This window comes from Armigeres subalbatus, chromosome 2 (assembly GCF_024139115.2).
Source record: "Armigeres subalbatus isolate Guangzhou_Male chromosome 2, GZ_Asu_2, whole genome shotgun sequence".
In the NCBI taxonomy this organism is placed as follows: domain Eukaryota; kingdom Metazoa; phylum Arthropoda; class Insecta; order Diptera; family Culicidae; genus Armigeres; species Armigeres subalbatus.
The window spans coordinates 360540390-360561701 of record NC_085140.1 but is presented as its reverse complement, the minus strand read 5'-3'; positions in this window follow the sequence as shown (position 1 = coordinate 360561701).

The window sequence follows — 21312 nt, the reverse complement described above, 5'->3', positions numbered from 1 at the left end:
TTATACCACGCTCCCCTTTTGCGAGTATAACTCAGGCATAACTTACTTTGCACTTAAAAATTAAGCAGGTACCTTGGAAAAATACTTTCCCATGAAGTTAAGAAGTTATTTAACGTAAATAAGTAGGTATGTCACAATAGTACCTTATTATGAAGGAAGAACTGCCTCACCCGGAATCTCACGATTCAGCCCTAATAATGGTCCCTACTTTTAGTAAATAGTAACATTATCTCACTCCTCCGTGTTTATTGCAAATGGATTCAATCTCGTAGTAAAAAGGTACCAAGATGGTTAACGACTTCGACAACAGAACGTGAGACATTCCACAGTAGTAATGCAGTCGGTCGGAAATCCATTTCCGCTGCTTGCCTTTGCCGACAGGGCCTAATTTTTGCAGAAAGGTTAGGTTTTCCAATATCTCTCCAGGCTGAAGGAGGGTGGGCAGCGAAAGCCTCTCCGTTAAACTACAAAACAAACAAGTTTTCGAGCACGTTCTTGAAGTTTCGCTCTGTTTCCTATTCTTGAGTGAGCAACTTCTTAGGGTCCAATAAGTGCACTCAAGACAGTGACTTCCGAATACTGGAAGTCCGATGTAAAAAGTACAAATAAATGGCTTATTGCTTCGAAGTCAAGTACTTCAAATGATTTAAATGACATGTTGCGAGATATTGAATTTATTCTGAAAACAGTCAAAATCTATTTCGCAATCCGATTTGCTCTACAACTTTCAGCATTCCACGTTCGAGGACCACTGGCAGGCATATCGAGGCGGCACTGCTAACGGAAAATGAAATTCTGACATCGAGCACACGTTTCTCAGGAAAGTTGGCCCGGAAGCAGTTCAAGTTTCACTCGTTTTTGTCATCATTAGGCATTCGATTACCGAGAGGGAGCATATCAGTTCAATTTACACCCTGCCAACAAGTACCAATATTTGTTCTCGGTGCTTGTTATCCTTGCGCGGGAGGATTTATAAATTCATCCAAAATTGTTGGATAAGGATAAGTTGCGTCGTTACAATGTAAGAAGAGTAAATTTCGCGTGTTCCGAAGAGATAATTAGTATTTTTGCACGTCCCGTTTCGGAATTATGGCGAAGTCTGCAAGTTTTTCGAAATCCTGATTCGGATGAAGGATAAGTAAGTTCAACATCACTCTATTACGTGTCGCATAGATTGACTGGACTTATTGTAGTTGCTACTCGCTGATAATACAAATCATGAAGAGAAGTGGCTACATTTTCTCTTGCATTATCATCCAAACGAGACAAGCCTTTTTGCTGGAGAAAGACCAATATATTCTCTGCAACACAACAATTTTCTCCGGATAGATAAATATGGGTGGTAAGGATTTGGATATATCTTGGTAGATGATTGAAATAAGTTTAAAAACGATGTTTTCATCGATTAACACTCCAACGACCAAGCCTCCCAAACAGTCGGAAAGCTATTTTCAAATCGCTATATATCGGCCGTTAGTGAACCGATTTGAACAATTTTGGGACTCCCAAATTTTCAAGTCCTCCAAGTCTTGTCTGAAACGTCTACGATTGGACCTTCCGGGACCTCAAAAGGTCGGAGCAAGTCGTGATTTTCATTTACAGTCTTCTACAAAGTTGTTCAAGAAGTCAAAGTGAAACTGTCGCAGATCATATTATTTCGGAACTCTTCCGCTTGGATGCGCTAGTGTATATAGGAATACTTGTTGGGTTAGATGATGTGGAAACCGTAAGATTTGGAAAGTTGCAGGAATACTTAATCTTTAAAAAAATATGGCAATTGTTCCTCAGGAATTAAAACAAATCCTAACTAGTGATGTGAAATTGTTTCAGAGTTTTATTTGAAATTTGTTTGTAAATTCTCCTCTTTAAAAATTTCGAGAATTCCTTCAGGAAATCAATTGGGAAGTCCTTCAAGAATTTATCCACAAATTGTTCCATAGATTCAGAGCTAGTGTTCATTAATAAATTTATTCAGGAAATTTTTTAATAAATCCTAAAAGAATTATCTCAAGAACTCCTTCGTATATTCCCAGTAAAACTACTTTGGAAATTGCTCCTAAAAAAATAGAGCAGTTCCTGAAGAAATTTCCGTGGGGAATACCTTCACCAATTCCTGAAAAAAAAGTACTGTGAAGCTTTTGGTTAGATCAGAGGGAAGTTGTTAGAACTATTTCTGGGATAGTTTAAAGTAATTTTTGATGAAATTCCTGCAGGATTTTTTTTAGAGAATTCCTGTACGAACTTCACGGGAAAAGGCAGAAGAATTTTCGGGAGAATGGTAATATCTAAAGGATATTCAAATAAATTCCTGAAGGAAGAAAAAAATAATGTTGCGTTTTCTTAGTGAATTCATTGGGAAATTACAGGACAATTCCAGTATAAATTTCCAGGTGAATTTCTAGCTAAATTTATTCGGGAATTGTGAGGGCTTCCGAATCTGCCCTCAGATTACTGAAGGAATAACCGGATGAATTTACAGAGGGTTGTTTAGGAATTTTCTGGAGAAATACGCAGTTGAATTTCCTTAGGAATTCTCGAAAATTTTTATGGAGGAGGATTCCTTGGAGGTTCAAAGAAATGCAGAAGGTATTTCTGTAGGAGCATCTGGAAAAAAATCTGGGGTGTTTATTATTTTTATTCGCTCAATCGATTATTCAATTTATTCATGGTCAATATTTCCAAGCAACTCGTATTATTTTATGCCTTCAACTAGTTTGAAAACTTGAAACAAAAAATTGGAAAAGTGCTGTTTTTAGGATTGGTTTAGAATTCTCCATATATCATCAGACCAATTGTCCCAGCAATTTCATACGTAAAATTGTTAGAGGATCCAAAAAATCATTTTTTGAGGAAGTTGACCTAAAATAAGTCAAAAAATTTACTGAGAAAATAGATCGAGATTCAAATTTTGACGGGAAAGATCGATTCTCGGAGAAATGTTCAACAGAACTGCGGGAGGAACTTTCAGAGAAACTTCCGGAGAAATTCCTGGAGGAAATTGCGAAGGAATTCCCGAATGAACGAACATCCGAAAGAAATCCCGAAAGAACTTCTGGAAGAATTCGCGAAGGAACTTACGGAGGTATTCGCGACAAAACTTCCCGAAGTTTTCGCGAAAAAACTTCTGGTGGAAGTCCCGAATGAACTTCCGGAAGAATTTCCGAAGGAGCTTACGGAGGAATTCTTGGAAGAAATCATTCTTATTATCTAGCGAATAGCACCATCCGGAATAATATGATCTGCAACAGTTTCATTTTGACTTTTTGAACAACTTTGTGAAGGACTGCAACTTTTTAAATCTCATGGATTCCACAATATCAAACCCAATGAGTGTTCCCATTTAAACTAGCTCCTCCGTTGATTTCCCAAATAATAAGATCTGCGAAAGATTCAATTTGACTTCTTGAACAAATATCACCATGAACATCGAGCTGGTGAGCACCAACCACGCAATTTGTATGAAAATCATGACTTGCTCTGACGTTTTGAGGTCCCGAGAGGCCCCGGTAGATCCTATCGGAGGTCTCAACGTCTCAGATAAATCTTGGAGGACGGGATTTATTTGTGAGTCCCAAAATTGTTCAAATCGGTTCACTAACAGCTGAGATATAGTGATTTGAAAATAGCGCTCCGACTTTTTTCGAGGCTTGGTCGTTCGTGTAAGTAAAACCTAGGCCTCGGTCGGAGGAGTGTTAATCTATGTACAACCACACAAGGCAAAACAAAACCTCCCAAATCAAACGGTAACACAATACATCGCAACTAGTGAAAAATTTCACTTAAAATTTGAAAAAGATCAGTGATGCTCAGCATTTTTTGCATTTTTTCTTTAATTTGCTTCTTACACAATAATAATCTATATAAAAGTTCAAACCTATATAAAAGTTCATTTAATCATCATACAATGTTCTGTGAAATTTTTCTGTAGCATACCAACTGCCGTTTTGCAATTCTGAGGTCAATTGAGCAATCAGAACCAATTTCCAGATCAAATGAGTGACGGAGGTGTATTTTCCTATACATTTTGGCTGAAATCTTAATACAAACTTCAAATCAAATGCGCCAGCTTATGCAACAAGCGATTGAGCTGAAATTTTAAGAGATTGATTTTTTCACCCAAAGACACAATCCTGCGGGGGTGCCCCGTGGAATTAGACAACTTTTTGTTTCCTGGGCCAGTCTAATGGACCTCTACAAGGCCCACAACCGCACATGGATATCTGGAGTTTTGAAGAAACTAAACCTTGTGGAATCACCAGAAACTTACTACAATTTGTCAAGAACTTCCTTTTTGAACGCTTGGAATTTATATTGAATTGTTTTCTATTATGCATACAATATTATTTTAAAATCTTCAAAGCCAAATAATTATTTTGCGACCTACAGCATTTTAGTAACAGAAAAAGCAGGCTTTATAAATTATTAGGGTCAAAACATTTTAACATTTTTGTGCTGCTTTGTATAAAATACATCGTCACCAAAACTAAAAATCTAAAATTATATTTTTTGATATTTTATTTATGTCAACTAAATATTTGATTTGTTTTCTTTTGTTCCTCTCCACATTTGAGCACTTTCGAAGGGACTTTGAGTGGACTGTATTTCTCCTAATCTGACCATTTTCATATCAGTTATTATAGATTACTCTCTCAATGCGCCTTTCAGAAAAGAAAAGTGTGAGATTATTCCTATGCAGATTACAACACTGATACTAGAGGCATTCCACGGGGGCATGTCAGTCGATCCTGAGTGACCATTTCGAAAATATTTGAAACTCTGCACAGTTTTTCAATTTCATCTAAATCGTCATTTTTCGATATCAAATCTTCATATTGAGTCACGACTAACTTTTCAAAAGGGTGTATGTGAAAATGGTTCAAAAATATTTAAAAAGCTGCACAGCAAAAACGGAATGTTCGATTGTTATGATTTTTTCAGCAAAGTTAGACAACTAAATGGTGATTCTTAAGAAAATGTGCACAGTAAAAATGAATTTTTTTGCCTTTAAAATATCATTTTGTCACAAAAACTCAAATATCTCAAAACCCTATCTTTTTTCGAACGTAATTTTTTAGGAAAACGGTCCATTATATTAGCTATCTACCATAAAATTTGGTGATGGTAAACTAATAAACAAAAAAGTTATGACATTTCAAACATTTCACAATTTTCACATTTAGTAAAAAAAATTTTCTGTGTAAGTTATTTCGAGAATTTCAGTTTCTTTCAGATTTTATTGTTTAGGGGCGTGGTTTAAACAAGTTGTTTTCATGATATTTTGATTTAATTATTCATAGCATCTATAAGAAACTTAGACACGATCCAGTGTTGTGATCAAAAGTATTGATAGTGTCATAATTTTCATTGCACGTGACTGGCATTGCACGTGACTGGTGATAATAACGTTGATAGAAACATATCAGAAATGTTATTTTTAAGACAAAAGCTGCAAAATCAAAGATTTATATACACGTGTACGTCTATAGTTTACCTGCAAAAATATACCTCTTAGAGAATAGACTTTATGATCGGGAGGAAACGGGTATCTTCAACAACAACAAATGCATGATAGGTACATACCATGACAATGCTCACGAAAATCAAAAATTACTACTACTAAGGTTGTTAAAGATCTTATAGTAATTTTTTCTTCAGTCAAGCAAATGACACCAAACTAGTCAGTAAAAACTTAAAAGTGATTTTGTTTATTGAAATATTACGAACAACATGAGTAGCCGCTTTCTCAACTGTTGTAGGCCGTTTGATGGAAAAAAGTGTTCAAAAGAGTTACGAAATCTCACCGAAAGCACCATAGATAAACTGAAAGCGACTGGTTATGCTCCAATGTCCACATTGAATACAAATTTACGCATTTGCACGTCCTGCCGTCTAAACGTTGACAAAAGAGCAATCTGTATATCATCGGTTGAGCAGAGCGCAGGAAGTTCGAAAACGACAGCAACTGAGGAATTGCCAGATGTATCGACAACAACTGAGGAATTACCAGAAGTATTAAGTGCTGAGAGCCTTGCCACCGTACCATCAGCGAAATCTGTTTCAACAAATCAATCGGAAGATGAGTGTATCCAAAAGGTCAACATCGAACGCTTTAACGAGGGCATAGCTGGGATAAAAGTGACTCTGATTAAATGGAGTAAGATGGACTACGTTTATTACCCGGAGAAAAATACCGTGAAATAAACGAAGCTGTACGAAGAAACCTCTTCAAATTAGGACCTGATGATGTGGAAAATACAGACTACGATGAGGTAATTATAAATATGAAGGAAAGGTTCTCGAATGCAGCCACGACAAGGAAAGAAAAATTATTGATTTTGTCGATGCTGCCAAGTTCGTGGTCTATTCAGGATGCCATTGATGAGTTCAAAACCAATAGAAATACAGAAAAAGAGGCAAAACAATTGAAGAATAACTGTCTTTCAACCAAAAATACTAGGTCTAGTACTGCATTAACAGATGAGACAAAAGAAATAGTAGTTCAATATTTTGAAGATGATGAAGTAAGTCGAGCGATGCCTGGTCAAAAAGATTATGTATCAGTAAAAAAAGATGGAAAGCGTCAAGCAATCCAAAAACGATTAATGATGACGACTTTGAAAGAAGCGTACACACGCTTCAAGGAAATTCACGATAATATTAAAATAGGTTTTTCCTCATTTGCAAGCCTTCGGCCAAGGCAATGTAAGCTTCTTTCCAATTCAGGAACACATAATGTGTGTGTGCACAACCCATGAGAATATTAATCTTATTTTACATAGTTTGAAAAGAATCAATTTAACAAAGGATATTAAAATGTTAACTGGTAGTCTTTGTGTGAAAATACAACATCAAATTGCTATCTACGATCTTGTTCGGATTGTCCAGATTCTTCATCATTGGAAAATACTTTATTCGCTGAGTTTGAAGAAAAATATATTGATCAGTTATCATTCGAGCAATGGGTGACCACGGATAGGTGTGACATAGAAACTATTGTAAAACCTGTAGATGAGTTTGTGTCATATTTTGCTTGAAATTAGAAAGTTTAATCCCTTACGATTTCATTAAAACAGAACAATCCAGCTTTTTAAAAATACGAAAATACATTACAAAATGGTGAATTTTTAGTCATTTGTGATTTTTCTGAAAATTACAGCTTTGTATTGCAAGATGAAGTGCAGTCCCATCACTGGAACGTACAACAAGCTACAATTCATCCATTCGTTATTTATTTTAATGGAAGTACGCAAATTGAACACTTAAGTTTTATTATAATTTCCGAAGATTTAAGACACGATTCAGTATCCGTAAACTTGTTCATTGAAAAATGATTAACTTTTACGCGTTGATAAGCATAAAGAAGTCAAAAGATATATTTCATGTCTGATGGAGCAGCGTCGCAGTACAAAAATCGTAAGAATTTTTCGAGCCTATGTCAATTTAAATCAATGTACGGAATTGATGCAGAATGGCATTTTTTGCTACATCACATGGCAAAGGTCCTTGTGATGCTATTGGAGGAACAATAAAGCGCATGGCCACAAGAGCAAGTTTAGCCAAAGAACGTGAGCATCCAATTAAAACTGCGAAAGAACTTTTTGATTGGGCAAATCGTAGAAAAGAAAAAGATTTAACCAAATTATCATTTTGTTCTACTACTACTGAAGAGTACGAAATAAAGGCTTCAGAGCTCAGCGAGCAATTTAATAACGCGAAAACGATCCAAGGAACCCAAAAATTTCACTGTTTCATTCCATTGTCGGAAAATAAAATTAAAGCAAAACTATACTCAAACTGTGCTGATAATAATTCAAAAGTGTTCGATATTTTAAAAAATTTGAATAAAAATGAATAAAAAATAAGTATTAATAAACTGTTTTCATGATATCATAACCCATACCAAAATTCAAACCCAAAACTCTTAGAGTTTCTGTAACAACATTGTGTAACTGCCACATTTAATTTAATACTTAGGATAATATTAATTCATTTTTATTTATTTATACATATAATATTTATACATATAATATACATAATATCGATGAATACATAAATATGGAATATCATACAAACAACTTGTTTAACTCACGCAAGGCCCTTAACAATAAAATCAGCATCAAATCTGCGATTCTTGAAAAAAAATACACGGAAATTTTTTTGTTTACTATATGTGAAAATTGTGAAATGTTTGAAATGTCATAACTTTTTTGTTTATTAGTTTACCATCACCAAATTTTATGGTAGATAGCTAATATAATGGACCGTTTTCCTAAAAAATTACGTTCGAAAAAAGATAGGGTTTTGAGATATTTGAGTTTTTGTGACAAAATGATATTTTAAAGGCAAAAAAATTTTTTTACTGTGCACATTTTCTTAAGAATCACCATTTAGTTGTCTAACTTTGCTGAAAAAATCATAACAATCGAACATTCCGTTTTTGCTGTGCAGCTTTTTAAATATTTTTGAACCATTTTCACATACACCCTTTTGAAAAGTTAGTCGTGACTCAATATGAAGATTTGATATCGAAAAATGACGATTTAGATGAAATTGAAAAACTGTGCAAAGTTTCAACTCAATAGAAAATCATGAATTAAAAATTTTCTTAAATTTTGATGCTGTTGCTAACCTCATTTCACCTAAAAATGATGATGGGCCTTATTATGCTGATGCATACTCTCATATCGTCTTGTCGGTTTTGAGGTTTTATTTGTGAGCTACTTTATGAGCTATTTCAAAATCACCAAATAAATGCTTTTGGAAACTTCGAATTCTTTGTCGGAAAATAAAGTGACGGAGCTGACAATTTCCTTATGTAGGGGAATTTTGGGTAAAATAGACACATCTTCAAATCTCTGATTTCAAGTGATTATCGAACAGAATTTCGACACACTTTGAATAAACGTTTGATTTCTTGTATTTCTAGTCATTTTGTAACTGGCGGAGACGAGTGAGAGTAATAATAAACAGACAATTAGCATTATTCACCATTGAGGAGATGAATTATGTAAAATTTTGGCATCGGTGTATAAGCTTTATCGACAATAATTTGTTGATTTTCAGTATTTAATCCATCTCTGATCCATGATTGAACATCATTTTGTGTATGTTGAGGAAAAATAGTTAATTTTTCTAATTATAAACATCCACAGGTATCTCATCATTATTATGTTATCAGTTGGGGTAAATTCGACACCTGCCATCGAATCACGAAATACCTCTGTTTTATTAGACTCATCATTCGCATAATATAATTCAAGTATTGGAAAACGAGGCGCCGGGGAATATAACTTAATCATAGACTGATTACATACCATATCATCATTGGGCGTGACAATAGGTCTAGGGGGTAATATTGAGTCATCAAGGAAAACCTGCAGGTCGGATAACAATAGCGCTCAAAGAAGAACCGTATTTTTAGGCTTATTTTGCTCTTGGATATATTCAATCCGTTCTCTAGTGTTGTTCTTTCGTGATCCATTTTCAACCCCGCAAACATGTAGCTTGTCACCTACGGAACTAGTCATTTTCATTTCTTGTCATCACTGTACCATACACCGCCGGAAATAAGTATAAAGACAAGAATGTTTTTCATACATTTTCATCATGTTTGAGAATCGAAATCTCGATTCGTAGCGATTAGATTTGGCTAAAATTTTACTAGGCACCTGTTTTCCACTTGAACTTTCGATATTTGAGTGAATTGTATACATCTCTAATGATTTTGACCTCCGAATCTGGAAATAATTATAAAGACACCACTTTTTTATATGGGGCTCCATACAACAGACCTGTCTTTATAATTATTTCCAGCAGAAACGCGAAAAAGTAGAATATATGCATAAATATAACTTTCATTGAATAAAAATTCAAGTCATTTAAGGCCTGCTGGCAAAAAATCAGCCCAATCGAATCGCTAAGAATCGAGATATTGACTTCTTAACATGGCCATTTTGTATGGTAACCAAGCTTGTCTTTATACTTTTTTCCACCAGTGTATACGCATTCATTTTAAGTCGCCGAAATATTGTCCTCAAAGCTCATGGACTGATGCATTAAGAGCCAAAGTATGCTTGAATGAAATTTCTAGAACGGAAAATTGTTTCATAGTTTGGGGAACTGTAAAGTTGCTTAAGGTGTCGGTTTTACCCACTTTTCCCCTACACATTTGCTTACAATTACACACGCAGATGCATGAATTGTGCAACTGAGTGACTGCCAATACAAACAATACCTAAAAGGCATGGCAATTGTGCAATCATATTCTAACCTGCTGACCTTATTATCAAAAGAAAATACAATAAAGCTCAAATGTGTATGTTATCCAATAAAAAATCGATAAATTCAGTAAAAAGTTCTTTGTAAACTAAGAAGCTGTGAAATACCACATTTCTCCAAGCCAAGTTGAAAATTGCTTTTCCTGATTACACTACACACATATGCGTACCACTGTCAATAGAAATATGCCATTTGATCGCGTCGAAAATACCAAACTAATTTGACTGCATACTTTCATTGGTTTCCCCCAAAATGCATTCTAACATTTCCAGAGCTGTGGGTGACAGGAAATTGAATTTAAATGTGAAGGTAACGACTTCAATTGTCCCCGAATGAGAATGACCATTATGATACCTGTTTGAAATGTTCGATGAAGCTCATGCTCAGACCTGAATTGTTTTGGCTATGCATTATTAATAATTCACTGGAAAATCCCTTCGCGCTCTCAATTAAATTTCCGTCAGCAACAGGCATTTTATCCGCAACAATGGTCCCGCTTTCCACCCTTCTCGGTCCACTACGGTAACTAAACAACCAATCGGTTGTATAAATTCCGCCACTAATTACTGTAATGGTTGGATGGCACCGGGAACAGCATTTATTACTTTCTGCACACGAGCTGGTCATTATTGGCCGCCATATCGATGGCGGCTTTCAACCAGTTGGTAGCTATCCAGCTCAATCCCCCTGCGCTGACCCTAATCATATCACCTCGGAGCTACAAACCGGGCTCGTGGATCGGTCACTCATTCCACGGTATAGTGCAAGGTGGGGCAAAACCAAGCTATACAATTTTCGTATTTAAAATGTTTATAATATTGAACGGTGTGTTTGTCCGAAGAGGCTTATTTTCAAAAAATCAGTATCTCTAAAACACTCACTACACGAAAGTATAGGTTTTCCTCTTTCACGTAGGTGCATTTTTAAAATGTTCTATCGGGGGTCATTTTTCCATACATTTTTGGGGGGGTTAAATCGGCTATCATTTGAGATTTCTATGGAATTTGCACCAAAAATAGTGAAAAAAATAAAAATTGTTCTAGATCCCCCGATAGAACATTTTAGTTTACCCACTATATGAAAGAGGAGAGCATCTACTTTCACGTGGTGGGTGTTTCAGAGATACTGATTTTTGAAAAATAATGTTTCCCCATAGACACACCGTGATTGAAAGTGATACAAAAACCGATGTCTTCTTCTGCTTCATTAGCATTATTTCCCCACTGGGACATTGCCGCCTCGCAGCAGTGTTCATTAAGTACTTCCACAGTTATTAACTGCGAGGTTTCTAAGCAAGGTTAGCATTTTTGCATTCGTATATCATGAGGCTAACACGATGATTCTTTTATGCCCAGGGAAGTCGAGACATTTTTTTCTAAATTTTGCCAGTTGTGCGAATGAGGGAACCACCGAAGGAATACCAATCATTTAATGTCTACACAAAAATGGTTTGAATTGCGTCAAATCACTTTTACTGGCGTAGCTTCATGTTTTAAAAAATGAAAAAAAATATTCATTTTAAAATAAATGGCAATTTTTTTTAGCTTTCTGTGCCCTAAACTAAACTTTCTCCGCTTTACCTCACTTTCCACTAACTGCTTAACGACAAATGTCGCAAATTTCCTGCTGCGGGCTGCTGGAGGGGGCTGTGGCAATTCAATTCGATCCAGATTAGCCCAGGTGGAAAACCCAATTATTTCGGATTATAATGGGAATGGGTTTCTGACAAATACACACAATTGAGGTGTGTGCTATAATGAACTGAGGTGGGTTGGTACAAAACGCTTTGTTGTTCTACACGTGTTTCGCACCTCTCCGAGAGGTAAAATTAAAATAATCACAATATGTACCCACAAAACAGTAATTAATTCAATCATAAACATAAAAGTTCATCAATTTTAATGTGTCATAATAAATAAAGAACTTTATATTTAAATAGAGGGCATTGATTCATGAAAAAAAAACAATTGTTCAAAGTAGGCATTGAAAACAGTTGATTTTAGGAAACAAAACAATCCAACGGTGACAGTTTAGCACGTGAATTTGATTTTGTAGCCCTTTGTCTAAATTGAGTGAATTAGACCTTCAGTTGGGTAGTTTTTAACATGGCAAATAAAACCAAATCTTTGGATACAATTTACTCAAATTTGGCTTCCCGAATTTGGATGGATTTAACTCACCTATGGGATTTTTATTTCTACGGTGTATACAAACTTCATAACATCACATTTTTCATGTCAATACGAAACGAAACATAAAATATCCATGTTGGCTCAAGACAGGTCAAGAGACGAAGCAAAACGAAAGATGGTAACAAACGAACCATAATTAAGGTCCCATCTGATTTACAATTTTATGGAACGAAAATATTTATTATGGAGTTCAGTTGTAATATATTCTTTTTCTCTATGATATATACAATATCAATATAATATTTTTGGAAAAGAAACGCCACCTTCCACAGTAATAGTTAAATATTGGGCAAATATTGTACTTTTTCAACGCAAAACAAAGTAAGTAAGAATAAATATTACTTCGTAAATCATGCATTTCCATTACGCGTTGATTCGGCTGAAAGTTATCGTAATATGTATCAGAAATGCGAATAATTATCAAACTATTATCATTGCTATCGTGATGTCAACCTTTATGCCTAGAACCAATATTACTCGCAATATGCAAAATTGGCCAAACTAGAAGCCATCCAGATCCAGCTTATTGTTTATGTAAACGAGTTCAGCTATATACTCCCTATCCCATGAAGCCAATACCCCAGTTATTTCTCGTGGAAGTGTAGATGACCATTCCAATTGGCCTCGGCCTGCACTTGAACACCCCGCATAGAAAAAACATCGTATAATGTACTGATAATAAACTCATTTTAATACACACCGTTAACATTCACGTTGCTGTTCATTTACATTAAAACCATAATTGCTTTTCAGTATTGGATTATGAACTACAATATTTGCACACCAATACATATGGTTAAAGTTCAGAGAACAGTGGAATGAATGATTGTATTATACTCTGTCCATCAAAAGATGTTGACACTTTTCATTCCGTGCACGGTATTTTTTGTTAAAAAACATATGTTCAGTGTAAATAACCCTTGTAAAAAGTGTGTTGTAATGAAAATTCCAACCGGATGAAATCAATAATGGTAAATTTTAGTGGTTTGTACTTATTATTCTTTTGCTGATTATTCGTTGACGCTGTTGTGAGACACTTCTAACATGAAGATCAGATTTGCACCCTTGCACAATAGTAAACATTTGGGTATTTTTGGCCAAAAGTATGAATCTTGCAATAAATGGTGGTATTCATCATAAAATTATAGATAGATAAGAACATATTTTTTCTGTGGCTTCTATAGGGTATGGGATCAATTTTCGGCATGGTATCGATTTTTGTCATATTCTACAAACCCAACGGAATGAGGTCACAGAAAACACAGATTTCCTAAAATAATCAAAAAGCACTATTAGCCGAGTAGAATCATAGATATAGATACAAAGATGTTGGGGTCAGAGCAAATTAGTACTCATTTTGTAGTTCCAGTGTACTAAGCTCTCTGGTACCCAGCGGTACCCAGGAAATCGAAGCAATCCTTAATATCAAATTTGAATTTGTTCTAATTTTATACCGTCGTCATGGGTGTCATTATTTATGTTTGTTTATTGTTTTCTGCTCAATGTCGGTGAAGCATTTGAAGAAAAATTAGAGATAAAATTTATTCTCGTCACAACTCTCGGAACTCTCGTTTTTATATTCTCGTCATTAATCGTCATTAATTACCTATCATTAATTAGTTCTGTTTTCTTTCAGGTTATTTTTTTCAAACGGTCCAGAATTTAGTTGTAATCAGACCAGGAACAATTGTATGCCCAGTGAGGGCAAATAATGCAAACCAATACCATCCTCATTCAACGCCCGCCAAGCAACTGATCCCTTAAAGAATTCCCCAAATTAAAGTGCTTTTCTTCGTCCTGTGCGACTAGGCAAACGTTCGAATTTACAATCTTGAATTTGTTCCATGGCCAATTGGAATTTTCACTTTGCTCTGGTCCTTAAATTTGCAGTTTACAAATAGAATGACAATGAAGAAATCTGACTTGAATCTGTTCGCTGCGCTCATGCGTTGTCTAAAAATGTCCAGTACCGGCTGAGTACGCCGCTAATGCGACAAAGATTCCCTTGTGTTGGCTGATTACGTCGATGCGACGAAGGTTGTCAGTCTAATGATGATCCGGCGGTCGATATGTCGAAACGTTTGTATCGGAAGTCGAACGACGGATGCTGCAGTAGTTGTGGTATGCGTTCGTGCATCCGACTACCCAATGAATGTCAGTCGTCTGGCGATAGTGCTGATATCGATCTGACGATGCGGTGATCAAACCTATTACCTAAAAATTGCCAAGCTGTGTGCAGCCAAAGGACTCTAAACGGCCGAATCCCCCTGCAATCTACTTCCGGGTAAAGAACCTCACAGAAACACGTAATGGATCTTTTTAATTAATAGAATAATAGAGTTGTAAAGCTAAAATTGAACTATTCGAACTGAGTCTGTCTGACTTCAATTTATCGATAATTTATTTTCAAAATCCGTGATGTTTTGGGACCACGCTCGCTCTAAATCACTACCAGATTCGAAAAGACCTTTAGTTGGAATTATTATTTATTTTATACTTTTAATGGAATGGATTTATAAAGCAATTGCCGTTGAAATCGAGCTCAGGACAAGCAAATAAATTAAGCCCGTAGTCCACTCTTTGTCATATGTAATGATAAATATTTGCCATGTGTATCCTCTGCAGAGGCCAGACACCTATCAAACCAAATAAATTCCGACTTAGATATCAAAAAGACTTGACAAATATTTGTCATCGTGACTAAGAGTCTATAGACTGATGAAGAATCAGTATACTGATAGCTTGAGAGATATAGCACCAAGAAAAAGACGGCAGAACTCGGGGAATTTCTTGAAATCACTGTAAACTTTTGTGAGTATTTATTTAATTACAAAAATATCAAAAGAAGAATACTCAATCCCTGTTTTCTAAACTAGAAATACGTTAATATTACTATTATTATATTACTATATTAATATTATTATTATTGATCATGTAATTTATTACTAAATAATCTGATTGCCGGAGAGTTCTGGATTTTCTCCCAAATTCAAGCCTGCACGGTGGCCCTGGCCGTTTTAATGCTTGTGTCATATTTATGATATGCTGCAAATATTAATGCAGACAAGAAAATGCTCGGGAATACAACCGACATTTACAGGATGCTTTTCAATACTGGCTATGCATGTGCTAAGACAAGACAAGATAAGACCGGCTGCTTGTGCTTTAAGAGATTTTTTTTTAATAAAATGGATTTAGGCTCATAAATAACCCAAGATTTTTAACTTCTCTTCAATGCGCCGTTTCCGTATTATTTTTCATTTGCTATTTGGAAAAAGCAGTTAGAACACTAATTCGCTATTCGTTGGAACATAGGAGCGAGTCTACTACTACGAGACTACTGGGAAGTTTGAACGCAATGCTAATTACCAAAATGGTGAGGAAATTTACGATCGGAAATACTGGCCTATTAGTGGCACCGATGCGATGGTAGAACCAACAGTCAAACGCCGAGGGAATCCTCTGACGTTATAATTATTTCGAATGCCTGAACTGCAGTTTGACGACAGAGCGGCGTTTAAAATCATGGAGCTGGGCTTTCAGAAAGTACCAAAATTCTATAGAGTTTTGTTATAGCAAAAAGTTAAACAGCTTAACATCAAAAGCGCCTAGCCACAGTGTAGTGAATCGCGGAGGCGGATAAACCATTGTTTCTGAAAAATAAAGTATGGTTAATCAGAGAAAATTGCTTTAAATAAAATTTAATTTTAGCCTGGAACAATTTCACGCCATGTGATTTTCATTTTCATTTGGTTGGATTGATGAACAAAAAAAAATAAGAAAAGGTTATTTATAAATACTTTGACAGCAGTTCTAAATATTGTTCTAAAGGCCGATCATAAATTACGAACTGATTACTTAGATGGCATTTATGGGTACCGAGGATTGCCCATAGTTTGCGCAACTGGAACCACAAAAAAACGCCAGTTTCATATTGATTGTTGGTAGAATTTCTTAAACCAACAAGGAAGGTAGAATAGATTTATAAAGCGTCATATTGTGACATCCACGAAATAGAATTTCATTTATATAATATTTCGTGAAGATTTCTTTTATAATTATAGAAGGTATTGTGGAGTAATTCAACACACTATTCATCACACACGTGATGGTGCAATCCATAATTCGTTTCTATTATGTAGTAATGTCAATATTGTAAATGTCACTGTCACTGCGTAACGCTTTTTGTAGGGGAACTGTACCAGTTTTTTCCATGTTCCTAATTTGGCCAGTTTCTCGCATAGCTAAAAAAATTGAGCAATATTCAGGGGTTTTATTAGCTCTAACAGGAGATATGTCATCGTGCTTCTTAACTGTTGCAACTGTTCGATATTTTTTGGAAAATATGCATTTTTCAGGGTTGGTTAAATTTGGCACTAAGGTGGCCAAAACCGGTACACTTCTCCTATGAAAGATGATTTTTTTCTTGAATTAGGTGCAAAGTTAAGACATAAGCCTCCCCCTCGAAATATTGCGTAAATTGTGTTCGTCGCCAAATTCAATTAAAGTCGTATCATTGAAGTGTATCGAGGTAATTAACTTCCCATTATTATTGAGCAACTCAGATGAAATTAAAAAAAAAAACAGAAAACCTGATTATTCCCCTAGCGGTAATGTTGTCTTTCTCGTGCATTATGAAAAAGGTATTTGTATCATAACCTATAGGCCCATAAAAATAGTAAGGGTTATTTTTGCTCACACACATACAGACATTCACACATACGTTCACGTATGTTGCAAAAGATGATTTGTACTATTGTACAAGTATTGTTTGGAATGGTTTTGAATTATATAGGAGATGATAATGTATTCCAGCTTTCCATGCTCGCCATAATGGCGGCTGCTATTAATTTGTCTGACAGTTACTGCTTCCGACGCCGAACTGTGTGCAACGCTTTCGTATCTAGACTACTATTTTCACTTTGTTTATTTATTAATCTCAGAGGAAGAAAACAATCTACCTACACAAACGAGATTAAACAATTTCTCGATTTTCAGGAAATTTCTTATCATATATTTGAGTTTTGTAGGTTTTTTTGATCATTGATGTCACTTTCACGAATGCCTGGTGCAGAAATACTTGGATCGAACAAGAGAATAATCTGATTTCATGAAAAATTACTCAGACCCAAGCTCAGACTGAAAAGGCCGAACAGGTGTTGATTGCATGCGGCTGAAAACTCATATATAAGTATACAGATACCCATCACACAAATACGTCTGGTGTCTTATTTGTAATATAGAATGGGTCCAAGTCGTGGTTATTAAGGAGAACTAGGAGAATCACGCAAATTACTTTAGAGACCGGCGTCAATTTGAACGGATCTCGGTGGCCCCATGAGTCTTTCTTCTGAGTGTACGAGTCCAACCGAAACAGGACTTACTTAAATTATAATAGTGTGAGCTATCGTAAACCGCTTGAAGTTTTTGAATTTTTTCTAAATAATCGATCATAATCGGGTTCGAGTCCCATCGAAGGGAAAGTGGTTACCTCCAATACATTTTCCAAATCAATATCTTCCACATAACGTACATATTCACATATGAGTTTCATAACATTGTAGATTAACGTCCAAGTCGGGTGGTTTAATCCCCGGAAATAGACAATTAACTTTGTTTGAACTGATTGACTAGTGTTTTTTTTATCAGGACCATTGTTCCATTGAAAACGGGAAAAATATTATTGACAAAAATCAAACGACTTTAGTGTATTTGGACAAAAATAATTCACGATTAGGCGTCATGACACCGCAGTAGTTTTCCTTGTAAAGTTGAGCTTCTAAAGGTTTAATTCCTGGACAGATCCTCTAGGATATTGGAGAATTGCTAGCCATCTGTGATTATCTTTAAGAAGATCATAAGAATTCGTAGCAGAAAATATACAGTTTTGAATTACAAACAAAATAATTCGTATTTGAATCTGCAATCGGAACCCCCCTTTTCGGCCTGAGCAACTTTTCTCGCTATTGAATTTTGCTTCTTTGGTAAATCCAGGTACTACTGCACCAGACATTCGTTAAAGTATCGCCAATGAATCACCTGCTTTGAGCGTGCATCACAGCAGAGCATTAGGAGTTAACTTTCGGAAATGAGTATGGCGAAAGGCGTCTAATGTTTAATATCTCCTTAATCGAAAAAATATTTGGTAGGCGTAGTAGCGGACGTAGTAGCGGAGTAGTTTTTCGTGAAAAGGTCCTACTGTAGAGAAAACCCGCGTTAGATGTCTTTCGCTATACAAACATCAGGTGGTTAACTCATGCTGGCTATTTTTACATATACGATAGCGGGTGGATACGGCAGCGGCGGGTAGGAAACCAACCATCATTGGACAAAAACCTACAAAATATGAATAAATAATAAGAAATGTTCTAAGTATGAAGAAGTTGTTCAAACCCGATTGTACATGATAGTTTTTTTCTCTGAGATTAATAAATAAACACAGTGAAAATAGTTGCCTAGATACGAGAGCGTCGAATACAAATCGACGCGGAAGCAGTTACCGTCAGAAAAAAATTATAGCAGCCCCCATTATAGTGAGCGTGGAAAGCTATATAGTCCAGACGGCAGGCGCTGGTATTGGGCAATTTTATGTCACTAGTTTTTGCCAGAAAATTCAAAGTTCTTTTATTGAATTCACTAACGATAACCGCTCAAATAGGGCAAAACCTTAGATCAGTTTTCCCAACCTTAAGGACAAACACGAGTCGGCCTGCACAAGTTCCCCATTTTCAAGTGTAAATTAGTTCAGCTAATTTTCATCATACTCGAATAATTTCGACCACTTATTCGAACCGGCGCCTATTTGAGGTGCGGTGGTTTTCTGGTTCGTTTATTCAAAATCAATTTGGTTGTCTATTGGAAGTCGACACAGGAAAACAAATCGTAGCGGTATTTTGTGACCAAATTTTAGTGGCAGTATCAGTGGCTGTTTTTCGCATCGTTTGTGCGGCTGTGCAAACAATCATTCTACTCGCGTACCCATAAACAATCAGTTTCAGTTAAACCGTTGTATACAATTTCGCTGATAAAAAAAGCTATTGAAGCTGAAGGTCTTTTTTCCCGTTTGGAATGTACACATCGGCATCTGATAATTAAAAATTGGCGGCCTGAAATGGCAAATACTAAATGCTACCTATCTTTCACCAACTGAAACTGGTACATACAGAGAAAATGAACAACATAAAAATTAACGACGTAGCAATAAAGTTCCCCTCACTCCATTCTGGTAATAACTGTTCCATCCTTGGTTCCACCGAATTCACCGAAATTTCCAATGAAATTGGATTCACGAGGATCGCAAATGTGCAACCGCCAAACGCTGCCGAATGATGTGTCATAAATCTGGTACATACCAAGAATCCTCCATGTAATGCCCATGACAACGCTGTCTGCCACTGAGCAGCACCATAAAGGCTTTTTCATCAGTTCCACCAACAACATCTCGTCAGTCATTGTCGAGCGGAAAGATTTTCTTCTGAAGCCCAGGCGGCACATCTCCAGAGAACTGCTGTCAACTTCAATTCACGCGTACACGTGTGTGTACGAGTGACCAACGGATGGACGGAATTTTCCGGATGCCTAACTTCACAGTGATGGCATCTGCCACGGGAGACAAAGACGGATCCACCGCCAACTTTTCCGGAGTAAGCGTGGAAATGTGGATTGTGCAATTGATGAATTGATGATGATGAATTTCTGATTAGTGCGAATGATTGGAAATCGGATGCGAGACGAGTTGCCGTTTCCCTCCGGTAGCCCCGGATCATTGCAACACAAGATAGTGTTCGTTGCTGTCATTCAGATTAATGAGAATCCAGCATATTATTCTCTTTATATGTCGGCAGAAATAATGAACCCGTGTTCGTTAATGATTATAGTATGAATCCGTTACACATCAATGGATACGGTAGAATTTCACAGGGAATGGTTTAGAGGAAACTGTGTGCTCGATTTTGTTTCTATGGTTATGCATTTCATGAAAATATTTTCAGCAGTATTTAACAAATTAACTTTCCACAAAAAATCACAAAAGATGAAACTGTGCTTACAATAAAACCAATTTCAGTGGACCTTCATATTTCCGTACCGTCGACGGGGGTGACAATGGGTCAAATGGAGGTGAGAATGGGTCACTGTTTCAAGTACTTAGAATGTTTGTAGAATAGATTGAATGTATCTGAGGGCAAGAAGACTAAAATATAAGAGAACTTTTTGAACGATTTTGCTATCCGACCTCCAGGCTGCCGGTGAGAGCAATGACCCATTCTCACCCCCAGACCCATTGTCACCCCCAATGGCGGTACCTAATAAACGATGGGAGGGGTCTGGCTGCGTGATTCGTAGCTCTACAAGTTACCTTTGCAAAAACCCGGGATCCTAAAAATTGACAGATGCATTACAGAGAGCGACCTCTCATATACCAATTTCTCAAATTCTCGTTAATATGACCTGCTCGGCCAAACGACATTTTTGGCCAGATACTTGTTCTGCCATATGACGTTTTGGACCAAATGACTCTTTCTGCCACACGACCATTTTGGTCAAACTTAATTTTCTGCAAAATCACCTATTCGGCCAAACGACATTCTTGGCCGTGTAACCCGTTCGATTGAATTCTCGATCAAATTACTAATTACTTTCGGTTAGACGAATTTCGACCTAAAGGTTTGTTCGGCCAAATGGCTTTCACTCGAATAACTTCCGGCCAAACGGCTCTTCCCCGAGAAAAAGTTACCTTCAAGCCACGGATCCTACATTCCCAAACAACCTGACTAGAAGAGGATAACAAACTAATTACAATTTTAACATATAGAGGCATTCCACGGGGGCATGTCAGTCGATC